Source organism: Pseudorca crassidens, chromosome X (assembly GCF_039906515.1).
Source record: "Pseudorca crassidens isolate mPseCra1 chromosome X, mPseCra1.hap1, whole genome shotgun sequence".
NCBI lineage: Eukaryota > Metazoa > Chordata > Mammalia > Artiodactyla > Delphinidae > Pseudorca > Pseudorca crassidens.
The window spans coordinates 74,080,268-74,105,082 of record NC_090317.1 but is presented as its reverse complement, the minus strand read 5'-3'; the positions used below and the strand labels follow the sequence as shown (position 1 = coordinate 74,105,082).

General features: G+C 44.8%; 1 long non-coding RNA gene across 1 annotated transcript; it reads left to right on the top strand.

Annotated features, from left to right (window-relative positions):
* The first annotated feature begins 5,800 nt into the window (after positions 1-5,800).
* Positions 5,801-23,723, top strand: LOC137216498 (uncharacterized). The gene is made up of 3 exons (XR_010939794.1): positions 5,801-5,904; positions 19,774-19,966; positions 22,959-23,723. It is a non-coding gene; the product is annotated as an uncharacterized lncRNA (long non-coding RNA).
* Positions 23,724-24,815: the final 1,092 nt, after the last annotated feature.

The following is a 24,815-nucleotide window of genomic DNA, read 5'->3' as shown; positions in this document are numbered from 1 at the left end:
CACACTTCTGCTAAAAAGTGTTTGTTGTTTGTCTGAAACTCAAACTTAACTGAGCATCCTGGTTTTTTAGTTGCTAGATCCGACGACCCTAACTCCAGCGGCTGCATTTTTAACAGTACCTTAAAAAACCTCTCCACACTCGAAGGCCTCTGCGGAAGAGGTTGATGACCTCCCCATGCCTGGGACCCCAGACTCTCTTTCCCACTCACCTGTAATTCCACACCTGGTAACTGTGCTTCTGGAAGCCCATAACCAGCCCCCCAGGAGTTATTTTAATGAAAGGAGGGTTGGATCTCAGACCTTGGTGGGGCCCTGAGCGGCCAGGGGGTCACTGAGAAGGGAGTGCCCGAGGAGCAGGTTGTCCTCCTGGGGGCCCAAATCCCAGACACCCAAGTCCCAAGTCAAGGGGTAGAACAGTGGAAATGGTGTTTGTGGTCTGGAGTGCGCAAACCTGAGCTTGGATTCTGGAATTGCCATTTGCAGTGAGGCCTGTCTTAGTTCGGGCTGCTGTAAAAAAAAAAAAAAATACCATAAACTAGATGGCTTAAACAACAAACACTTATTTTTCCCAGTTATGGAGGCTGGGAAATCGAAGATCAAAGCACCAGCAGATTTGGTGTCTGGTGAGAGCTCACTTCCTGGCTTATAAATGACCATCTTCTTGCTGTGTCCTCACATGGGGGGGTGCAGGTGTTGAGTGAGCAAGAGTGAGGAGAGAACAAGGTCTCAGGTCTCCATTTATAAGGGCACTGATGCCCTCATGAAGACCCCACCCTCATGACCTCATCTAAACCTAATTAGCCTCCAAAGGCCTCTCCTCCGAATACCATCACGTTAGGGGTTAGGGCTGTGAATTCTGGGGGGACACAAACATTCAGCCTATTACAGACTCTAGGCAAGCTACTTCCCCACTCTCTTTCCTCATCTATAACAACAATAGCACAGAGGTTGGTGAGGTGTAAAGGAGCTAAGGTGTAGCTAGAAACCCTCAGGATCTGGGACCTATGTTACCCATCACCTTCAGGCTGTTCCCTCCTCCTACCTACCCCTGCCGAGCACCCTCTCCCCACTGCACCACAGGCTTGTGAATTCTCTCGGAGTGGAGAGAGAGCGAGGCCAAGAAGCTGATGAGGGTCCGGCCTTCGGGGTCACTTCCTGTGCAGCTGCCATGCTTGGCATATGGGAGCACCTGCTCCCACCCTCCTCCCAGCCCCCATCCTGCAAGCCACAGCTCCTGAATAATTCACGAAAATACCAATACTCCAGCCGTCCCCTTTGAATGGCAGGGTGGGGTGTGGACAAGTGGTTTCTTACCTAAACTCTGCTCCAGCCACGGGGAAGATCAGCCTCGGGAGGAGAGGCTGGTACGGGGTGGAGAATAGGATAGGGTAGAAGAAAGGATCAAGGGGTATGGCTTTGTGTTACCACCTCCCTTAGATCCCCCTGCCTCTCCAAATGCTGTTTCTCCAACTAGGGAAACTCAGGCAAACTTGGGAAAAGCTGAGGGCTTGTGTCTCCAGCCGCTTTCTTTCTCTGAGCCTGTTTCGCCATCTATGAGGTGCAGATAAAGTCTCTATATCATAGCGTTAGTGTGAGCAGAAAAGTGAGAGGATGGATGAGAAACAGTTTTTCCAAACTAACACTGCCCTAGAGGCAAAGCATTATTACCGCTTCTGGGCCTTTGTTTCCCCATCTGTAAAAGGGAAACTAGAATGCCTGCCTTCTGGGGTTGTTTTGAGGATTAAGCAAGATGTCCTCTGGACTCCTCAGGCTATTCCCTATGCACAGGACACCCCCTTCCCACCCTCACCCCCCCCCTTGCCTGCCTCAAGCCCGCTCTTTCTTCAGGATGACTCAAAGGTTCCCTTTTTGGTGAAACCTCCCCACCTACCCTGACCCTCACTGCCCTCCCAGACTGGCTTGGGCACCCCATCCCCTCGTTTATTGCACCCCTCGTCCAAGTTCTGACTCCCACATACCCTCACGGCCCATTTCCGTGTCTGTCTCCCCACTAGACACAGAGCTCCCCATCTTGCTCCTCGTCTCCCCCTGACCAGCATGGGGCCTGGCACTGAGTTTGCACTCAGTAAACGTTTGCAGAATGAGTGAAAGTGCCTCGTAAACACCGACATGCTGTCCAGATATGAGGGGTTATGAGCGGGGCATCCCTTTGAAACTCAAGATTCCTCCTATCATCAACAGCAGCAGCATCGTGGAGCTGGATTTTTCACAACTGGGCCTCTCTTCATCTTGAGCCTTTGGCCCTGGTATCTGGGCAGTGGGGCCTAGGGTGACACTGGGGCTGGCGTGCAGGGTGGGGGGCACCTGGTGGATGCCAAGCCCAGCTGGGGCAGTCTCTATGCTTGCTGCAGCCTGTCTCCTGGGCCTCTGGCCTGCTGTCCTGCCCCGCCGAGCCCACTGCATTCAGTCGCAGACACCTCATTATCGCAGGGATGCAGCCAAGCTGGAGGCAGTTCAGAGAAGAGCAGGGAGAGCGACGTGGGGTGGAGGGGATCTGGCGCTGGCGCTGGCGCTGGCGGCGGGAAAGGAGCAGTCCCGGCGAGGTTGAGGCATTTGGCTCAGTGAGACCCAGCAGGGAACCCGAGAAGCTCAGCATCTGTGCGCCAGCCTCTGGAGAAGGGCCTCCCCAGCAAGGGAAGAAATGAGCACTTGGAGGGAAGGGGTGGGGGACCCAGACACAAGCCAGCATAGGACCCAGCCATCATCCTTTCCAGCCGTCAAATGCCACCCCACCTGTGGCCACCTCTGCCACTCTGGCTGTGACTGAGGAGATGCTACTTCCTCACAGTGGCAGGCAAAAGGAAGAGGTTGGCATACAGGAGGGGCCCACACTACCCGCTCCCATCTTACTGATGGTGACACCTGCCTAGAGAGGCAAAGGGACTTGGCCAAAATTACATATGCAATTTACATTAGATGTGAGCCTGCAGTGCAGCCTGCACAGGACTAGGACCTCTGCAACCCAAGTTTTGTCCTCTTTCCACCATACTTTTCTCTCCCCAGGAGCTGCTGCCCATACTGAACCCTGCCATCTGTCCAGGAACACATGCCACCTCCCCAGATCCACAACCACACACCACACATACATAAACACACTCGCACATGACTGTAGGTAACCGACACACACGTGTGTCTCCAGGCGGGATGTTGCATTGGCTTTCCAAGACGCCTTCCAAAAAGGTGACGCATGAGATGCAGATCGAGTCTAAGACACCTCGCTCATGCTTGGCACTCTGGCCCCTCACTCTTTGCCCTTGTGGCCCTTCCACCTGGAACGCTCTGTCCTTGGAATATGGTCTGGCTGGCTTCATCTCATCATGAGGGTATCAGCTCCAATGTCACTCTTCTCAGAAGCCTTCCCTGACTACACAGTCACTCCAGTCTATCACACTGTTTTATGTTCTTCAGTTTGTTGGTTGTCTTCCCCACACTCCCAAATCGAAGCTCATTAAGGGCAGAGACCATGTCTGGCTGGTTTTCTGCTACAACCCCAGCACCTAGAACAGTGCCTGGCATGTGTGTTTACACACACACACACACACACATACACACACACACACACACACACACATTAAATGAATGAATAAATGAACAACCAAACCCAGAGCAAGATTTTCCTTCCAGGAAAGAAAGATGTCCAGCTTGGACAGAGAGAATACAAGTTCAGGCCTGATCTGGAAGAGTCTCCAGGGGCTATTTCATTCATTTAATAAGTATTTATTTAGTACGAAGCACTGTTCCAGGCACTGGAGACACGGCAGGGAACAAATCAAAGACTGCTGCTTTCATGGAGCTCACATTCCAGGGAGAGCTGATAGACAATGAATAAGACAAATAAGTAAATTCTAGGGCATATTATAAGGTGATAAGTGCACTGAAGAAAAAGTGGTAAGGGGGACAGGAGTGCAGGGGGTGAGGTGGGATGGGTAGGAGAGCTCTGTGAGGAAATTTAAATAGGGTGACCATTTCAGCAGAAATCCAAAGGCACTGAGGGAGCCAGCCTGAGGAGACTGGGGCGAAGGGAAAAGCAAACACCAAACCCTGAGGTTGGAGCGTGCCTGGCATGACTGAGGGGTAGCAAGGAGGTCTGGCTGGCTGCAGCAGTGTCGCAAGGCAAGAGCAGTGGCGAAGGGGTATACTATCACAAGGCAGGGGTTTCCTCCTATCGCTTTCCCATGCTTGGGGAGCCAAGTACCAAGGACACTGGGGCACCGAGAGATGCCTTCTAAGGAATGTCTCAAAACGCTACCTCCTCCTCCTTTCCTGAGTCTAGGGTCCTAGCCTGGGCCAGCTCCACCACGTATCTTTTTTGTCCTGCCTGTGGCACACAGGGCACTTTCACCAGCTTGGCTGAAGATAAAGAGGGCTGCTGGCAATAACCCTTATATATGGGTAGCAATCCGTGGCTTGCACTGCGTCCCTTAGTCTTGCCACGCCCCCCCTCAGCCCACAGAAGCAGTTAGGGTGGTCAACATTAGCCCCATTTGACACATGAAAAATAAAACGAGGAATAAAGTGTAGTGCTAATGGCAAATGTTTCTCAAGTATGTACTTCTCATTGAGTCTTCACCCAGGACCCTGGAGTTCCAGCCTCTTTTGACAGATGAGAAAACAGAGATTCAGAGAGGTTAAGCGAGATTTTCCAAGGTCACACAGCTAGGTCACAGCAGAGCTGGAATTGAAATCCAGATCTTTCTATCCCCATCATCTCATGCTTTCCGTGATGCCACCCAGCCTCTGAGGAAGAAGTAGGAGGTTGGGAGGTGAAGCCCAGGACATAATGCGGTCACTTATACCGAGGTGGTTCTCATTAAGCTTCGTGGTGTAAAGGAAAGAACGTGGGCTTTAGAACCAGACAGACTGAGATTAGAATCCCAGAGTTGCTGTGTGACCTTGGGCAAGTTGCTTCCCTTCTCTGAGCCTCATGTCTAAAGCCAACTGAAGGCAGACATCTGCTTTGCACAGTTGTTTTATGGATTCAGTTTGATCCCGTGTGGGGAAGTGCCCCACGTGGTGCCTGGCACAGAATAGATGCCCAGTCGGGTCCTTGTTTAGAGATGAGAGTCCCAGCCGGGGTGGTGGACCTGTTGGCACCAGGCATCAGGCCTCTTTGCCCCGAGGAGCCTTCTGGGACTAGGATGATGGCAATGCCATTGTCTGCAGGTGCAACTCTTAACTTGGAACCCAGAAAAAAAAGGAGAGCAGGGGCCTGGTGGTCTAGGTCTAGCTCCTCTCCCTGTAACTCTCTCTCCCCGCTTTCCCTCTTGTGGGGCCAGCAGAGAAAACAGCTCCCCTCTTCCCAGCCACTCCACCCCTCCCCCACCCGCGGATCCCCAGGGAAGGCTCAGGGCTGTTTAATGGGGTGGAGCTGTCTTTAATCTGTTCCATAAATGTTTTCTTGATTCTCATTAGAAACCATAATGTCCTATTAATATGCTGATAAGATTTCATTTGGGGCTAAGGAAGGAAGAGTAGCTGGGATGATGTGGGGTGGGGGTGGTGTGCAGGGCTTCACCCTGGGGATCCCAGGGGAGAGGAGCAGAGCAGAACTCACCCTGTCGCCCCCCAGTCCTTGGGAAACCAGGAAGACTCAGTGCCAGGCCCCGTCCGTCGTTCCCTCCGCACAGGCACCCAGGGATCTGAGTCAGCTGCCACTGGGACCAGCAGACGCACACACACTCCTCCACACCCCACCCCTGAATACCACCACAGGGCCTCACCCCAGTGACCAAGTGAGTCACCAAAACCTACGCTCATTTCTCATGCATTCCTACCGCTGGCATCCACGCTGAACGCACTGGGATCTACACCAAGTTAGGCCTCCAAGCCTACAGACTTCAGTGAGATACAGCGGGGAACTTTCAGACCGTGGAGAGAAGCAAGGTATGTAAAGTGGCCAGCACGGGGCCGGCCCTCATAAATTGTGGCTATGAAGACAGGTCCTGTCCTTGTGCGGCTCCTAGTCCAATGGGTGAGGGAGGCAGACGGGTGAGCAACTAAAATCCAATGCCATGATAAAGGAGGAGTTTGGGTATAACAAAGAAGGGAGGGGCAGGCTGGGCGCGTGGGTGCCGCTCCATAGGTGTTCACAGATGCGGCCGCCGCGCCAGGCCTTCATGCCTCCCCACATCTCAGCCTGCCAAAGTCCTGCCACCCTTCAAGACCAGCTCCCCAGTTCTCCTATCTGCCCCCGTGATCTCCCCCAGTGAGCATGGATTCAGAGGCACTGGCATCTGTGTGCTGTTCCCCGGAACAAGGCTGTGAGCTCCAGCTGATAATTCAAATGGCATTCACAGACAGGCATCTGCACACTCACCCGGGCCACCTTTCCAACCTCCATGGGCCAGTGGGTCCTTGACTCCCTACCCAGCAAGAGCCCTGGCCCCTCACTTCTTTCAAACTGCCTTGGCTGCTGCCGGCTGCTGGCTCACACCCCCGACTCGTGGTTTCTTACAGTCATTCAGATCGGGACCCCTGAATCAGCCAGCTTTGAGTGCCTGGGTTGGCCAAATGGCCCCATTTTGCAGGGCTGCCTGTCTAACCCTCCACTCACAGCTACCTTACCGCTGGGAGGAACCTTGACCTGAGCTGCTCCCATTCCCTTCCACCTTTGCCAACAAAACTCACGTTCGTGGCTCTTTGGCCTCTGACACCAACTGGAGCACATTTGCACAGCACTTCACAGTTTGCAACCAACCCAGCCTTCTGTCAGTCACTTAGGCTCTGAACTTCTCAGGGCCAATCAGTCATCCATTCCTGTCTCCACCAAGTAGAAAGAGCAACTGTTCAGGTCCTGGCCCCTCTCCGTCACTTATTTCCTGGGAGGCCTTAGGTAAGTTGCTTCAGCTTTCTGTGCCCCAGTTTCTGTAAAATGGGAACAATAATATTATGGACATCACAGAGTTCTTGTGTGGATTCAAGGAGACAATGCATATAAAACACTTAGGACAATGCCTAGCACACAGTAAGTGCCCAATAAATGCCAGTGGTGATTCCCCAGCTTTCTCAGAGGTTTACACAGGCTATCTCCTAGCCCACGCTGCAGCTGCCCCACCTCCAGGCTTTTCCCCGGGCCCCATTTCATCTCATTCCCACTGTTCAAATTCTGTCTTTGGAATCAGACAGACCTGGTTTTACTTTTTGTGCCAGTGAGTATTTCTTTGAGCCTCAGTTTCTTTATCTGTAAACTGGGACTGTGGATCCCCACCTCAACAGGTTGATGTGAGGATCAAATGAGATGGGGGCCATCGAAGCGCTTGTCACATTTAAGGATTTATCTTGCCACATCCATCCATAGAGCTCAGTATGAGGCTAGTTTGGCTTGGGCCCAAGGGTGGGGTGGGTACAAAGGGAAGAGAATGGCTGGGAAAACTAATACAGATGCCAAAGAGGCCCTAGCAAGGGTAGCGAAACTCAGCAAGACAGTGCCTGAAGGGCACAGCAAGCTTAGGCATGACACAGGCAGTGGGCACTGACAAGAGTGCTGATTTGATTCTGGGCCCAGCAGAAGCCACAACATGAAGTCTTGCAGAAATCTGGTCATTCTCAGTGGGACCCAGATATGTTTCCTGAAGGACTCAAACCTACAAGGAGGATATGAAGGAGAGACACTGGCTGAGAAGAGATTCCTCTGGGTGGCAGTGGGGAGGCAGAGGTTGAGGATACTGACAGCACTCTCTACCCAGAAAGAAGTGAGGTGGTGGTCTGGGGGTCAAGGGCCAAAGGACTTTCAAAAACCAATCCCTCTTTGTGACTAAGACCTGCCTGAAGAATTTTCTGGTCCCTGGTCTCTCCCTGGATGGACCTGTGTGGGTCCTCCCTGGATGGTGCTTGGGACATGGCAAGGCCTGAGACTGGAGGTGGGGAAATCAGGGAACCAGAGTCAGTTTGATGTGAGATATGCCTGAGCTTCAGCCTCCTGGATGCTGTAGCAGCAGAGCGAGGGCAGACCTGGGCACTAGATGGCCTTGGGTACGGGAGGGTTGCTCCAGGAGCATACAGGCAGCTGCGAGGCCGAGGTCCAGGCCTGGAAGCCAGGGGCCAGCCCACCTCAAGCCAGTCATCAGGGTTCTCCAAAGCTCAACTGGTCTCTAAGGAGCTGCTCTGATCAGGGAGTCATCAGTCTAGAACATTTATTAAGCACCAGACACTGGGGCTGGGAAAACAGAGGTGAATCCTTGCTTTCCAAGACTTTGCATCTCTAAGCTGAGGTAATGGGGCACAGGCAGGGTGAGGCATGGAGATGGGGGTAGAGATTTATCTCAGCTCTGACACTGCTTTGCATAATACAGACTTTCCCCTCTCTGAGCCTCAGCATCCTTGTCTGTACCCTGAGAGAAGGTGGGGGAATCAATGCTTTATAAGGGCATATGAGTCTGAAATGGTGAAGCGGGCTCAGCGGTCATGAGAGGGGATGAATAGAGCCCGGGGTTTCAGAGCAGACTCCTGAAAGGTGTCCTGTCCTTCAGGCTCCCTGGCCTTCCCCCATCTCCCAGGGAGGCCCTGCAGGCTGGACTACAGGGGCTGAGACCATATGCAAACCCCCCTTCTAGCCTTCCCTGCTGCGTAGTGTGGTATGTCCAGACATCTGCTTGCCCACCAGGCCTGAAGCACTTAGGTTTCGGCGCACAGAGGAGCAGCCATGGAGAACTGATGTGGCTTTTTCCCTTCTAGGCCCCAGACCCTCTCTGGTGACCATAGGAGGCCAATTAGCAGAGAACAAAATGCTTCCTGCCCTGGGCCCTCACCTTCAACTGTCTGCATCTGCTCAAAGCTTAATGGTCATTTGATCTGCCTCTGGGGGGACAGAGGATGGGGCTTCCGTGGACTGCCTGGCTCCAGGCAGCAGCCTGGGTCCTGAGGGAGGCGGGGGAGGAGGAGCAAGGTGCCTGTGGTTGCTGGGGAAGCCCAAGATGGCAGCAATACAGTTCACTTGGGGCCAAGGGCCAGCGTCTGGAGCTGCTCCTGCTGCCTAGCTCAGAACTGATGCTCCCCAGGGTCTCCTCTGAACCTGTGCAAGGCCCTAGCTGGGCCCAAGATGGTGGTGGGTGTAGCTGGTGGTGGGGGCGACAATGAGCCCTTAGGGCATCTTGGTTTAGGAAGCTGCCGAGGCCTGGACTTCTGAGGGACCCAGCCCTATGCTCTTGCAGGTGGGATGTGGTTAAAAGCCTCCATCCCACGCTTTCCAGGCTGGTCTGGAAAACTGGTTTGTCTGCCCGTGTACTGTGGGGAAAATGCTCAGCTAGAAGGGAGAGAAGCATAGTTCTGGTCGGGGCCCTGCCACTGATGGGCTGCTTTGTGGTTTCTCCGTCCCTGGGCCTCATTTTCCTCATCTGTCAAGCAAGAATCACTGCCCACCTTACAGAGTCAGCTGACACTGCTTGGAAAAGTGTCCTCAGAGAGCTCAGGTGAGTGGGAAGGCTAGAGAGGGGGAACAGGGGGAAGGGGGAAGAGAAGCTGAGTCTGGAAAAGTGAAATCACTTCCTTAAGAGGGGTACCCACTATGATGTCTCTCTCCCACCTCAATTTGAAACCCCGCCCTGACACTTATTGGCTGTGTGGTCTTGGGTAAGTCTCCCGACCCTTCCGTACCTTAGTAAACCAGTCCTTAAATCAACCCTACTTACTAACCCTTGAGATAACGTGTATAAACGAGGTAAGTTTTGTAAAGCACCCAGCTGGGGTGAGGGAAGGGAGGGAGGAAGCACTGTTAGGAGGAGGAAACGCCTGCAGGAGTCCTTAAGCACAGCTGCCACCAGCTACCAGCCCCAGACTCCACCCCCATGAATAATGAACTGATATTGATCCCCTGGTTGGGAAATTCCCTGTGACCTGTGATAAAAATACACCCAGTCTGCAAGCCTCCAACTTGACTGGTTTGCACCAGCCAGAGCTGAGCTCATCTGCACACCCCTGCCCAGCCTGCAGCCCCCAGAGGGAGAGCTCAGTTGGACAGGGCATCAGAGACCAAGCGCCAGCTGGTGCCCACCGTCTCCTCCACTCCATGGCCAAAGGGATCAAAGGAACAGGCTCGTCCATGGCAGGAGCCCCTGTAGCCAGGCCCCTGGAAGAGGGGATAGAGCACAGACCTGGATTTCAATCCAGCCTCCACCACTTCCTGCAAGTGCCTCAGTTTTGCCGGCTGTAAACTGGAGATGGTAATTCCTTCCTCACAGAATTAGTCCTAGATTCAAACAAGTTGAGGTATGCAAAGTACCCAGTGCAGTGCCTGCCAAGAAGAGATGCTCAATAACTAGCAGCTCAGGCCTTGCCATTCTCCCTCCTGTTGCCTTATCCTTGCTGTGAAACTCAGGACTGTTTCACAGAAGAATGAAACTGAGTGACTAGTTTTTTTCTAATGAGACTCTTATTGAGATATAATTCACAAACCATAAAATTCACCAATTTAGACTGCACAATTCAGTGGTTTTTAGGAAATTCACAGAGTTGTGTGACTATCACCATTATCTAATTTTAGAGCATTTTCATCAACCCCAAAAGAAATCCTATACCCAATTCCCATCTTCCCCACCCCATGCCTCTGACAACCACTAATTTACTGCCTATCTCTATGGATTTACCTTTTCTGGAAATTTCATACAAATGGAATCATAGACTATGTGGGATTTGTGTCTGGTCTCTTCCACTTAGCATAATGTTTTCAAACTTCATCCATGCTGTAGCATGAAACTGTACTTTGTTCCTTTTCACAGCTGAGTAATGTTCCATCATATGGATAAACCACATTTTGTTTATCCATTCATCAGTTGATGACATTTGGGTTTTTTCCACTTTTTGGCTATTATGAATAATGTTGTTATGAAGCTTCATGTACAAGTTTCTGTGTGGACATATGTTTTCATTTTTCTTGGGTATATATATATATATATATATATATATACACACACACACACACACACACACACACATATATATATGAGTGACGTTGTTGGATCATATAGTAATTTTATGTTTAATTTTTTGAGGAACTTCCAAATAGTTTTCTAAAGCAGTTGCCCCATTTTATATTTCTACTAGCAGTGTATGATGGTTCCAATTTCTCCACATCCTTGCCAACCCTTGTTGTTAATTGTCTTTTTGGTTATAGCAATTGCAGTGTGTATGAACTGGTATCTCATTGTGGTTTTGATTTCTCTGATGTCTAATGATGTTGAGCATCTTTTCGTGTGTTCTTGGCCAGTGGTATATCTGCCCTGAGAAATGATCTATTCAGATCATTTCCCAAGTTTTTAATTGGATTGTTTGTCTTTTTATTTTTGAGTTATAAGAGTTCTTTGTTCCAAGTATAAATCCTTTATCAGATATATGGTTGGCAAATATTTTCTCCCATCTGGTGATGTGTATTTGTCTTTTTTGTTTTCTTGATGGTGTCCTTTGAAGCACAAAAGTTTTTAATTTTGATAAGGTCCAACTTGTCTATTCTTTCTTTTTCACCTGTATTTTTGGTCTCATGTCTAAGAAACCATAAGAACCTAATCCAAAGTCACTGTTTTCTTCTAAGAGTTTTATACTTTTAGCTCTTACATCTAATACGTTTTGAATTAATTTTTTAATATGGTATGAGGTAAGGGTCCAACTTTATTATTTTGCCAGTTTTCCCACTACTATTTGTTGAAAAGACTATTCTTGTCCCCACTGAACTGTCTTGGCACTCTTGTTGAAAATCAATTGATTGTACACACAAGAGTTTATTTCTGGACTCACAATTCTATTCCATTTGTCTCAATGTCTATCCTTCTGTCAGTATCACACTGTCTTGATTACTGTAGCTTTGTAGTGAGTTTCGAAATCGAGGAAGAGTGTTCCAATTTTGTTCTTCCCTTTCAAGTTTGTTTTGACTATTCTGGATTCGTTGTAATTTCACATGAACTTTAGGATCTGCTTATCCATTTCTAAAAACAAAAGCTGGTTATTTTATAAGGATTGCACTGAATCTATAGATCAATTTGGAGCTCAATGCCATCTTAATATTAAGCCTTCCAATACATGAACATGTCATGTCTTTCCATTTATCTAGGTCTTCTTCCATTTATTTGAGCAATCTTTTATAGTTTTCAATGTATAGGACTTGTACTTCACTCATTAAATATATTCCTAGTTGTTTTTTATTCTTTTTGATGCTACTGTAAATGGAACTATTTTCTTAATTTCTTTTTCAGATAGTGCATTGCTAGTGTGTAGAAATACAATTAATTTTTATATATTGATTTTGTATCTTGCAACCTTGCTGAACTTGGTTATTAGTTCTAATAGTGTTGTGTGTGTGTGTGTGTGTGTGTGTGTGTGTGTGTGTGTATTCCTTGGGATTTTCTCTATAAAAGTCATACCATCTGTGAATAGAGATAATTTTACCTCTTTCCAGTCTGGATGCCTTTATGAATATTTATTTCTTGCCTAATTGCCCTGGTTAGAACCTCCAATACAATGTTTAACAGAAGTGGTAAAAACAGATATCCTTGTCTTGTTTCTGATCTTAGGGCAAAGCATCTAGTCTTTTACCATGAAGTATGATGTTGGCTGTGGGTTTTTGGTAGATGTCCTTGATCAGATTGAGGAAGTCTCCTTCTATTCCTAGTTTGTTTAGTGTTTTATCATGAAAGCTTGTTGGATTTTGTCAAAAAGCTATTTCTGTGTCCAATGAGATGATTGCATTTCATTTGTCCTTTATTCTATTAACATAGTGTACATTGACTCATTTTTGGATGTTAAGGCAATCTTGAATTCCTGGGATAAATCCCACTTTGTCTTGGTATATAAATCTTTTTATAAGTTGTTGGATTTTTTTGCTAGTATTTTGTTGAGTATTTTGGAGTCTATATGCATTGGACTGTAGTTTTCTTGTGATGGTTTTGGTTTTGGAATCAAGGTAATACTGACGTCATAGAATGAGTTGGGAAGTGTTCCCTATTAATCTTTTTTGGGGAAGAGATTGTGAAGAATTAGTATTATGTTTTCTTTATGTTTGATAGAATTCACTAGGAAAGTCATCTGAGTCTGAGCTTTTCTCTATGGGATTTTAAAAAATTACTAGTTCAGTCTCTTGTTATAGTCTATTCAAAAAATTTTAATTTCTCTCACATAAGTTTCAGCAGTTTCCCTCTAGAAATGTGTCCCTTTCATCTAGTTTATTTAATTTTTTGGCATGTGGTTTTTCATAATATTCCTTCATATAGTCCTTCTTATTTTTGTAAGGATGGTAGTCATGTCCTGCTTTCATTTCTCATTTTAGTAATTTGAGTCTTCTCTCTCTTTTTCTTCCTCAGCCTAGTTAATAGTTTGTCAATTCTGTTGATATTTTCAAAAAAACAACTTTAAATTTTGTTGATTCTCTCTATTGTTTTTCTATTCTTTATTTGATTCATTTCTGCTCTAATCTTTATTATTTCCCACCTTCTCCTGCTTGAAGTATAGTTAGCTCTTCTTTGTCTAGTTTTTTAAGGTGAAAGATTAGGTTATTATTGTATTTGAAATCTTTCTTCTTTTCTAATATGGGCACTTACAACTATAAATATTCCTCTAGGTATTGCTTTAGGTGCATCCCATACATTTTGGTATGTTGTGTTTCTGTTTTCATTCATCTCAAAGCATTTTCTTGTTTCTCTTGTAGTCTTTCTTTGACCCATTGATTATGTAGGAGTGTGTTAATTTCTACACATTTGTGAATTTCCCAAATTTCCTCGTTTTATTGATTTTTAATTTATTTTCATTTTGAGTGGAGAACATACTTTGTATTATTTCAATTATTTTAAACTTATTGAGGCTTGTTTTATAATCTAATATATGATCTACCATGGAGAATGTTCCATGTGCACTTGAGAAGAGTATGCATATAGCTGTTGTTGAGTGGAGTGTTCTATAACTGTCTATTAGGCTGGTTAATAGTGTTGTTCAAGTCATGTACATTTTTATTGATCTGCCTAGTTGTTCTATCTAATATTGAAAGTGGGGTATTGAAGTCTTCAAAAATTATTGTTGAATTGTTTATTTCTTCCCTCAATTCTGTTGGTGTTTGCTTCATGTAATTTGGAGCTGTTTTATTAGGTGCATATACATTTATATTTTTTATACCTTCCTGATGAATTGACCCTTTTATCATTATAAAACATAATTTTTTTAGTAACAACTTGTCTTAAAGTGTATTTTGTTGATATTAGTATAGCTACTTCAGCTATCTTTTGGTTGCTGTTTGCATGATATGTCTTTTTTCATCCTTTTATTTTCAATGAATTTGTGACTTTAAATCTAATATATGCCTCTTTTAGACAATATATAGTTGATCATGGATTTGCAAAATCCGTTTTGCCAATCTCTACCTTTTGATTGAGGCATTTAATTCATTTACATTTAATGCAATTACTGATATGATTGGAATCATACCTGCCATTTGCTATTAGTTCTCTATACGTTTTGTGTCTTTTTTGTTCCTCTATTCCTCCATTACTGTCTTCTTTTGTGTTAGTTAGATATTTTAGTGTACGATTTTTATTCTCTTGTCATGTATTTTACCATGTATTTTTGAGATTTTTTTTTTTTAGTAGTTGTCCTGGAGATTACAATTAAGATCTTAATTTAAAGCATTCTAGTCTGGATTAATGCTAACTTAATATCAATAGTATACAAACTTTGTTCCCACATAGTCATTCCCTCCTCCTTCCTTTGTGCTGTTATTGTAATATAAATTTCAATTTTATACATTATAAGCCCATTAACACAATTTTATTGTTACCTTATGCCATTGTCTTTTTAAAATATTTTACATAATTTATTTTTCTGTTCACACTTATAACTCCATTCCACATCCCCATCCCTCAGGAGTATATTCTAATTTAATGTATTTTTATGTTTGTATGTGTGTGGGGTTTTTGTTGTACCATTGTCTTTTAAGTCAGAAGAAAAGCATTACAAATGAAAATGCAATTGTATTGTCATTTATATACCTATGTAGTTACCTTTAATAGTACTCTTGATTTCTTTCTGTGGATTCAAGTTACCATGTAGAGTCCTTTCATTTCAGCCTGAAGAACTCCCTTTAATATTTCTTGTAGGGAAGGTCTGGTGCTGAAATATCAGTGGGTAGGTCTAGTAATGGAATATCAGTTTGTTTGTTTTTTAAAACTCGGAATGCCTTAATTTCTCCTTAATTTTCAAGGATAGTTTTGCTGGACAGAGAATTCTTGCTTGGCAATCTTTTTCTTTCAGCAGTTTGATTAGTCATTCCACTGTCTTTCAGCCTCTGTGGTTTCTGATGAGAAGTTAGTTTCTCATAATCTCATCAGTCTTATTACTGATCACTTGTATGTGATTTTTCTCTTACTGCTTTCAAGTTTCTCTCTTTGTCTTTGACTTTTATCAATTGACTATGACATGTCTAGGTGTGGATCTCATTGCATTTATCCTATCTGAAGTTCATTGAGCTTCTTGAATATGTAGATGGGTGTTGTATTTTTTTAACCAAATTTGGGACTTTGGATTATTATTTCTCTTCTGCTTTCTTTCTCTCTTCTCCTTCAGGGACTACCATTATGCATGTGTTGATACACTTGATGATGTCACATGTGTCTTTGAGGCTCTGTTCATTTTGCTTCATTTTTAAAAAAATTTTTTTAGTCTTCAGACTGGAAAATCTCAGTTTAAGTTCAAGTTTGCTGATTCTTTCCTCTGTCAGCTCAAATCAGCTGTTGACCCCCTCTAGTGAATTTTTCATTTCAGTTACTGTAATTTTCAAGTTGAGAATTTCTATTTGGCTCTTGTGTGTGTGTGTGTGTGTGTGTGTGCGCGCACGCGTGTGCACGCGTGTGTATGTGTTAAAATATGCATAACATAAAAATCACAATTTTACCCATCTTTTTTGGTAGCAAGTATAAATTTATTATACATATCTATTAAAATTTGGTTTTATTGTGGTAAAATATACATAACATAAAACTTACCATTATAACCATTTTAAGTGTACATATTATTGGCATGAAGTACATTCACATTGTTGTGCAGCCATCACTACCATTTATCTCCAGAAAACAATAACTCTCCATTCCTCCCTCTCTTCAGATCCTGGTAACCACCATTCTACTTTCTGTCTCTATGAATTTGATTACTCTAGGTATCTCACATAAGTTGAATCATACAACATTTATCTTTTTCTGTCTGGCTTATTTCATTTAGCATAATGTCTTCAGGGTTTATCCATGCTACAGTATTTGTCAGAATTTCCTTCTTTTCTAAGGCTGAATAATATTCCATTGTACATACATTTTGTTCATCCCTTCATCCATTGATGGACATTTGGGTTGTTTCCATCATTTGACTATTGTGAATAATACTGCTATGAACATAGGTGTACGAGTATCTGTTCAAGTCCCAGCTTTCAATTATTTTTGGTATATACCCATAAATGGAATTGCTGGATCATATAGTAATTCTATTTTTTTTTCTCTTACTGCTTTCCACAGCAGCTGCACCATTTTACATTCCCACCAGCAGTGCACAAGAGTTCTGATTTCCCTCATCTTGGCCAATACTTATTATTTTCTGTTTTGTGATTTTTTGGTTTTGGTTTAAAAAAAAATAACCATCCTAATGGTTGTAATGTCTGAAGTAATGTCTCTTTGTGGTTTTGATTTGCATTTCCCTAATGATTAATGATATTGAACATCTTTTCATGTGCTTATTGACCATTTGTATACCTTCTTTGCAGAAATGTCAATTCCTTTGTCCATTTTTGAATTGGGTTGTTTGTTTTTTTGTTGTTGTTGTTGGGTTTTAGGAGTTCTTTATATACTCTGGATATTAATCTCTTATCAGCTATGTGATTTGCAAATATTTTTCCTATTCTATAGGTTGTCTTTTCATTCTGTTGATAGTATCCTTTGATGTACAAAAGTCTTTAATTTTGAAGTCCAGTTTGTCTATTTTTCCTTTGTTGCCTGTGCTTTTGATGTCAATCCAATGCCATTAAGATTTCCTCCCATGTTTTCTTCTAAGAGTTTTAGAGTTTTAGCTCTTATGTTTTGGTCTTTGATCAATTTTGAGTTAATTTTTTATATGGTGTTAGGTAAGGGTCCAATTTCATTCTTTCACACATGGATATCCAGTTTTCCTGGCACCATTTCTTGAAAAGACTGTCTTTTCCCTACTGAATGGTTTTAGCATCTTTGTCAAAAATCATTTGGCCATATACACTAGGGTTTATTTCTGGGCTGTCTATTCTATTCCATTAGTCTATATGTCTGTCCTTATGCCAGTATTCCACTGTTTTGGTTACTATAGCTTTGTAGTAAGGTATGAAATCAGGAAGTGTAAGTACTCTGAATTTGTTCTTCTTTTTCAAGAGTATTTTGGCTATTTGAGCTCCCTGAACTTGCAATGAACTTTAAGATGCTTTTCCTATTTCTGAAAAAAACAAAACAAACAAACAGAAAAACACTGTTGGGATTTTGACAGAGATTGCATTGAATCTGTAGATCTCTTAGGGTAAATACTGTCATCTTAAGAATATTAAGTCTTTCAATCCATGAACATGGGATATCTTTCACTTTACATGTCTTCTTTCATTTATTTCAGCAACATTTTGTAGTTTTCGGTGTATGAGAATTTTGCCTCCTTGCTTAAGTTTATTCCCAAGTATTTTATCCTTTTTGATGCTATTGTTAATGGAATTGTTCCCTAAATTTCCTTTTTGGATTGTTCATTGTTAATGTATAGACACACAATTGATTTTTTGTTGTTGTTGATTTTGTATCCTGCAATTTCGCTGAATTTATTTATTAGTTCTAACAACTTTTTGTGGAATCTTTAGGGTTTTCTACATATAAGATCATGTCATCTGCAAACAGAAATAATTTGACTTCTTCCTTTTCAATTTGGATGCCCTTTAATTCTTTAGGCATGATTTCCTCCAGTTTTTAAGAAACATACTCCTATATTAACCTTATATTCTGCAACCTTGTTATAATTGCTTATTAGTTCCAGGAGTCTTTGTTGATTCTTTAGGATTTTCTATGTGGACAATTATATCACCTGTGAACAAAGACTTTTTATTTCTTCCTTGCCAATATGTATACTTTTTTTGGTCTTATAGCATTAGCTAAGTCTTCCAATGTCGAATGGGAGTGGTGAGAGCAGACATCCGTGCCTGTTCCTGATGTTAGGGGGAAAGCATCTAGTTTCTCATCATTAATTATGATGTTAGCTGTAAGTTTTTTGTAGATGTTCTTTATCAAGAGAGTTTTTATCGTTAATTGATCAAGTGCTTTTTCTGCATCTGTTGATATGATCATATAATTTTTCTTCTTTAGCCTGTTGCTGTGATAGATTACATTAACTGATTTTTTAAAAAAATATTTGTTTATTTATTTGGCTGTGTCAGGTCTTAGTTGTGACACGAGATCTTAGTTGTGGCATGTGGGATCTTTCGTTGTGGCATGTGGGCTCTCTAGTTGTGGCACACAGGCTCTAGAGCACACATGCTTAGTTGCCCTGCGGCATGTGGGATCTTAGTTCCCCGACCAGGGATTGAACCTGTGTCCCCTCCATTGGAAGGCAGATTCTTAACCACTGGACCCCCAGGGAAGTCTTTACATTAACTGATTTTTGAGGAGCATATTTTGTAATAGCTGATTTAAAGTCTTTGCCTGGTAAGTCCAACCTCTTCTTCAGGGACAGTTTCTTTTGGCTACTTTTCCTGTGTATGGGCAATACATTTTTTCTTTGTATGTATCACAATTTTTTGTAGAAAACTTGACATTTCAATACTATAATGTAGCAACTCTGGAAATCAGTTTCTCCCCTCTCCTCAGGGTTTGGTTTCGTTACTGCTTGTTTTAGTTGTTGTTGTTTGCCTATTTAGTGACTTTTCCTAACTAATTCTATAAAGTACATTTTCTGTCATATGTGGCTCCTGAAGTGAATGCTTGGTTAGCTTAGTGGTCACTAATGACTGAACAGAAATTTCCTTAAATACTTTGAATGAGTGATCATCAACCCTTTGATGAGAGGCTGTGTGTGTGTGTTTGTGCGTGTGTGCATGTGCGTGTGTGTGTCGGGTTACTCCTTCAATGCTCTAGCAGTTTGCAATTCTGCCTTTGCCATCACTTTCTACCTCCACCAAGCCCCAGTGTCAGCCAGACGTGAAAAAGTAGGGCCTTTTCAGGTGTATTTGGTGCATGCACACAGCCCTGCAAATGCAAGTGGCCTCCTAGATCTTCAGGAATATGACATGTCAGAGCATTTCAAAGCCCCCTATTAACTTCTCATTCCCCAGATCTTCCTTTTAAGTTTTTTGACCAGATAGTCTCTTCTTTCCCCCAATTGGTACTGCTGCTGTGGTATTAAACAATTGTTACTGGTTGTTTTCAATAAATGCTCTAGGGGTAGGATCTTTCCCACTGAGTGGACTCTGAGCCAGGTCAAATAAAAACTCTGTGAGTGATACTTTTCCAAGGAGCTGCTAGACAGGTCAAGTAGTGACAATTCTCTAGGAATTGGGCTTTTTGAGGATCTTCAAACCTGGTATGCTCCCTCTGGGTGTTGCTAGACTACTGGTTTTCCAGGCTACTATGGAACTTGGGAGAAAGAGATGGGAATAGGACAAGTCCAAACCTCACAAATCTCACTGTTCTTACCAAGAATCAGCAGTTTTGTTTTTTTTTTCAAATAATGCTCCTCATATCATTGCAAACTTTTGGTTACTTTCCAAGGTTCTAGAAAAGTTGATTTTAACCATTTGTTCTGGAGTTCTTACTGCTTTTAAGGAGTAGCAGATTTTTGGAGGCCCTTACCCCACCATTCCTGATGTCCTGCTCTGAATGACTCTGGATAGACAGACATCTGTGAACGAAGCAACAGCATGCGCAAAAGATGGAGATATGAAAGTTCATGACTTATTAAAGACTAGCAAGTGACCCTGAGTGACTGGACCATATGGAAGGTGAGGAGGAAGTATATTACTCACAGCATTCTTCATGTTGCATGTAACTCAAATCCAACTGACATAGGCATCAGGTTTTTAAAAGAAGGATATTAATCAGCTCACAAAGTTGATAAGGTCATGGGTAGGTCTAGCTTCAGGCACAGCTGGATCTGGAGACTCATGCAATCATTAAGACTCAGTCTTGTGCTCTTGTTCTCTCAGTTCTGCTCTCTTGTGGTTACTAGATGGTGGCCAACAGGTTCAAGTTAACACCCTCAAACTCCAAATTCAATGTAAAGAGAAATGATCTCTTCCCAACAATTCTTTCAAAAGTCCCAGAACTAAGTTTCTAAATTAATTGTGCCCACCTGTAAACTAATTTCTATGCCAAGGAACATGGAGCGAGGTCTGAATCATGTGCTCTTCCCTTGAGCCAAGAGTGGAGTCAGCCTCTAACTGAACCACAGAGACTGAGAATGGGATTGAGGTAGTTCCTTAAGGAATATATAGATTATCTTACCAGAAGCTGGATAATTTACTGTATAGCACAAGGAACAGGGAACTATATTCAATATCTTTTTTTTTTTTTTTTTTTTTGCGGTACATGGGCCTCTCACTGTTGTGGCTTCTCCCGTTGTGGAGCACAGGCTCCGGACGTGCAGGATCAGTGGCCATGGCTCACGGGCCCAGCCGCTCCGTGGCATGTGGGATCTTCCCGGACCGGGGCATGAACCCGTGTCCCCTGCATCGGCAGGCGGACTCTCAACCACTGCGCCACCAGGGAAGCCCTTCAATATCTTATAATAACTATAATGGAAAAGAATCTGAAAAAGAAAAAAATACATATATATATAACTGAATCACTTTCGTGTATATCTGAAACATTGTAAATCAACTTTATTTCAATAAAAAATAATTTAAAAGTTTTAAAAAGAAGTTGGATAATAAGGACTAATCAAGAAAAAACAGTAAACATACTCCTTAGGAGGAGTGGTAGAAGCTGAAACTAGGAGACTCTAGAGAGAGCTTGCCATCTCCGGCATCCCCCCACAGTCCTGACAAACCACTCAACAAACATTAGTTGAGGATGTGCTTTGTGCCAGGTTCTGTGCTATGTACTGGGATACCAACCCTCATGGAGGTTCCAGTATAGTTTTAGACACTCTCAACCTACAGCAAGTCTCCTGCTGAGACTTTCCTAAGACATCATTTTGTCCAAATCTTTAATTATTGGTACTCAGCAAATCATTGACAGAGCTGAACCAAAGACCAGGTTGGCCTCTTTGTACTACAGACATGGACCACCTTCATTCTTCAACTTGTCTTTCCAAGCCACCTCTGGGAGCCTTCCCAGAGTCTCCCTACCCCTGCTGGTACCTCCAACAGAATACTAACTGCTCCTGGATTGACTCTAATTAACCCTTTATTTAGGCTCAATGTTGAATTCTTTCCCCTGCTGTCTTGTCTTCTGTCCAGACCCAATATGTCTGCCTCCTGTCTCTACACTATTGGGTATCACATTCCACCTTCTCTTGCTAACCATTAAGGCTCATTTGCAAGTAGCCACTTTTACATGGGACCCTCTGTGGGCAGCCCAGAGGCAACTCTCAGGTATAGTATGAATCAAGGGGTGTTGGTCACACCCCACTCTGGGGAGCATGGAAATCCCTCTGATCCCCACTCTCAGGGGAACTCCCTGATGGGCAGAGCTGTCACTCTTCCCACTCCTGACCTAACCAATGAGAAGAGATGTAAAGAAGAGGCCACAGAATCACCCTGGGTGTTACCTGAGTAAACTGTCTCTGTCCTCCTCAGGACCTGGATCTCTCCAGGCCCATCCATCAGTGAGGTCATCTATGCATGCTCTGCAGCAGGACAGGGCAGCTCTGGCCCTTTCTTTTATTGATTGATTTCATTGAGCTCTATGAAGCAGCATTTTTTTTCTGTTTTTCCAAATGCTTTATTCCCAGCATTTAAACCAATGCCTGGTACATATAAGGAGCTTATTAAATATTTGTTGAATAAATAAATGAATGGAGGGCTTCCCTGGTGGCGCAGTGGTTGAGAATCTGCCTGCCAATGCGGGGGACACGGGTTCGAGCCCTGATCTGGGAAGATCCCACATGCTGCGGAGCAACTAGGCCCGTGAGCCACAACTACTGAGCCTGCGCGTCTGGAGCTTGTGCTCCGCAACGAGAGGCCGCGACAGTGAGAGGCCCACGCACCGCGATGAAGAGTGGCCCCTGCTCGCCGCAACTAGAGAAAGCCCACGCACAGAAACGATGACCCAACACAGCCATAAATAAATAAGTAAATAAATAAATAAATAAAATTTAAAAAAATAAATAAATAAATAAAAAATAAATGAATGGATAGTCCTGACTAATCAGAATTTTAGGCAGTGTTCTAGTCATAAAAAATCAGAACCAGGAAGTTACTTAGACCACTTCATCTAACTGCCCACTCTTATTTGACAGGTGGGAGACTGAGGCTCAGAGAGGGAAAAGGACTTGCCCAAAGTCACAGAGGGGGTTAGTTTAGTCAGAAATCAGTACTTTAACCCATAGAACCAGGGAACCTTCCATAGGCTGTTTTCTTGGTACCTATTGTCTCCTACAAGGAAGCACACAGCTGAGCCTCTCCCCTCACCCCCATCATCCCCTGCCCTGCCCATCTGTCTACCTCAACTTCCCACTCTGCATCTCGTGGGGTTGGGGTTGGGGTCTGACCCTGAGGCAGTGTTGCTTCAGCTCCATGGGGGCTCCCTTAGGAGTACCCTGCCCTGTGGCTCTTTCTTGGAGGTGGAGGACCAGCTATGGTTGAGGGGAACTATGACCAACTGTGGAAATGAGGAGAAGGGAGTGGTCATGTGGGGTGAGGGGAATAGGGTGGTGATGAGTAGCGGGTATTGACAGCCTACTTCATCCTAGGCATCACACTAGGCATCTCATATTCTCTCACTTATCCTTAACACTTTGAATAAGTAAGTATTCTTTTCCTCATTTTGCAGATAGGAAGCTGGAACTCAGAGAAGACAAGTGACTCGCCTAAGGTCACATAGCCAGTAAGCAGCAGAGCAAGGATTCAGATCCAGGACTGTTGGCCACTAGAGTCTGGAGTCTTTCTTTTATGTTGTCTCCAACCATCTCTCAGGAGACTCCAATTCTAGACTGGGTCCCAGTCAGGGGCTCAGAGCTGAAAGCCCCTCTTTCAGACCCTTATGTACATACCCTGCGGGAGCAGCAGGTCTGGACCAGGCCATGGTAGGCATGGAACTCCAGCAGGAATGTCAGCAGACTCCTGTACTGCCTGACCCAGGGCATCCTTTCTTTCTGTCCCAGGCCTGTAGAGCTGGGCTTATTTTCAGGGCTGGATGAGTGGATTTTCCCCAATGGAGTGTGGATAGTCCACAGTTGGGCCAAATGGAGGCCCCTCCCTCCCATGGGAGAAAAGTGGAAAGGGGGAAGGGGAGCAGAGCAGCCTTCCAGAAGGGATAGCTTTGCTGAGTTTCAGCCTAATATCCTGGAGCTATTCCTAGGTAGATTGTGGTCAGTGGAATTATGCTTTTATCAGGCTGCTGGGAGTTTCAATAAAATCTTTATGGCCTGGAAAGTTCTCTTTATGGAAATCAGATTATTGAGGTGCCTGCTGGGGGGAGGGCTTCACCAGCCTGCCTTGCTCCCCACTGCCTCCCTCCTCCCCTTCAGAACAGCTCCCCCACTCAGCTCCTTTCCTCCCCCTCCCCACAAGCCCCCAGCTCCCAGGGACATTTGAGTTCCTCACACCGAGACATGAAGAGGGCTTTGGCAGATAGAGGGGCACTGAGAGGGCGCATCAAAGGTGCTAGTGGGACTGCAAAATTAATGCTGCAAAATAGCCCACTCCCATTCTCCCACCGTCACCCCCGTTGAAGAGCCCTGGTTTTGCCATTTCTGGGTCAATCTTCCTCTGCTCTTGGCTCCCTCTGTTGGCAGACCCAAGATTCTGGGCCTTAGCACACAGCTGAGCCACTCCCCCCATCCCCCCCATCCCCAGCCCTGCCCATCTGTCTAGAGAGCCTTCCTGCTCGGCACCTTGTGGGGCCTGAGTTTGGGTTGAACCCCAAGGCAGTGTTGCTCCAGCTCTAGGGGAGCTTTCTTGAGAGTGCCCTGCCCTGTGGCTCTTTCTTGGGGGTGGAGGAGCAACTATAGTTGAGGCCCCCCCCCACTCCACCCCATAAACTGCCTGCTTGGGGAGGACCTGCCCTAGGAGGTTTTCCTTGTGGCTTTCTAGGAGGTTTTAATTTAGCAAAAGGAAAGTGGTTTGGGCCAAATGGTCTCTTTCAGGGCTAGAGTCTTTAAAAAGCCCTCTGAAATGTGGTGCTTTTGCCTACCGAAGCTCTCTCACTGCCTGCATCCCAGCATCCTCCCTGGGAGATCTTCCATTAAGTTTCTAATTCAAGAGGCATCCTGTCCTCCGAGGAATGATTGAAGGACCTGGAAAAGAGAAGACTGAAGGGGCCAGAGGCTTTGTGTTAGCCCTTTGACGGGCTGTCATGGGACAGAGGAAGCCGATGTGTTCTGTGTGGTTCCAGCAGTAGGGCTAAACCATGCCCCTGTTGGTATTTTTACCCTATTATCATCTGGAATCATCCAAACAACAATATGAGGTAAGGAGTATTGTCCCCAGTTTACAGATGAGGAAACTAAGACCCAGGTCCACACAGCTAGGAAGGGGCGGGGCTGCCTTTCAAAGCCAGGTCATCTGACATCAAATCTAGCATTCTCCACATCCTGACCAATGGACAGAGGCAACAAGTAGGCAGCATTGAGTTCTGCGTAGGCGGCCCTTTGGAGCCACCCCAGCCAGCAGCCCCAACGCCACCCAT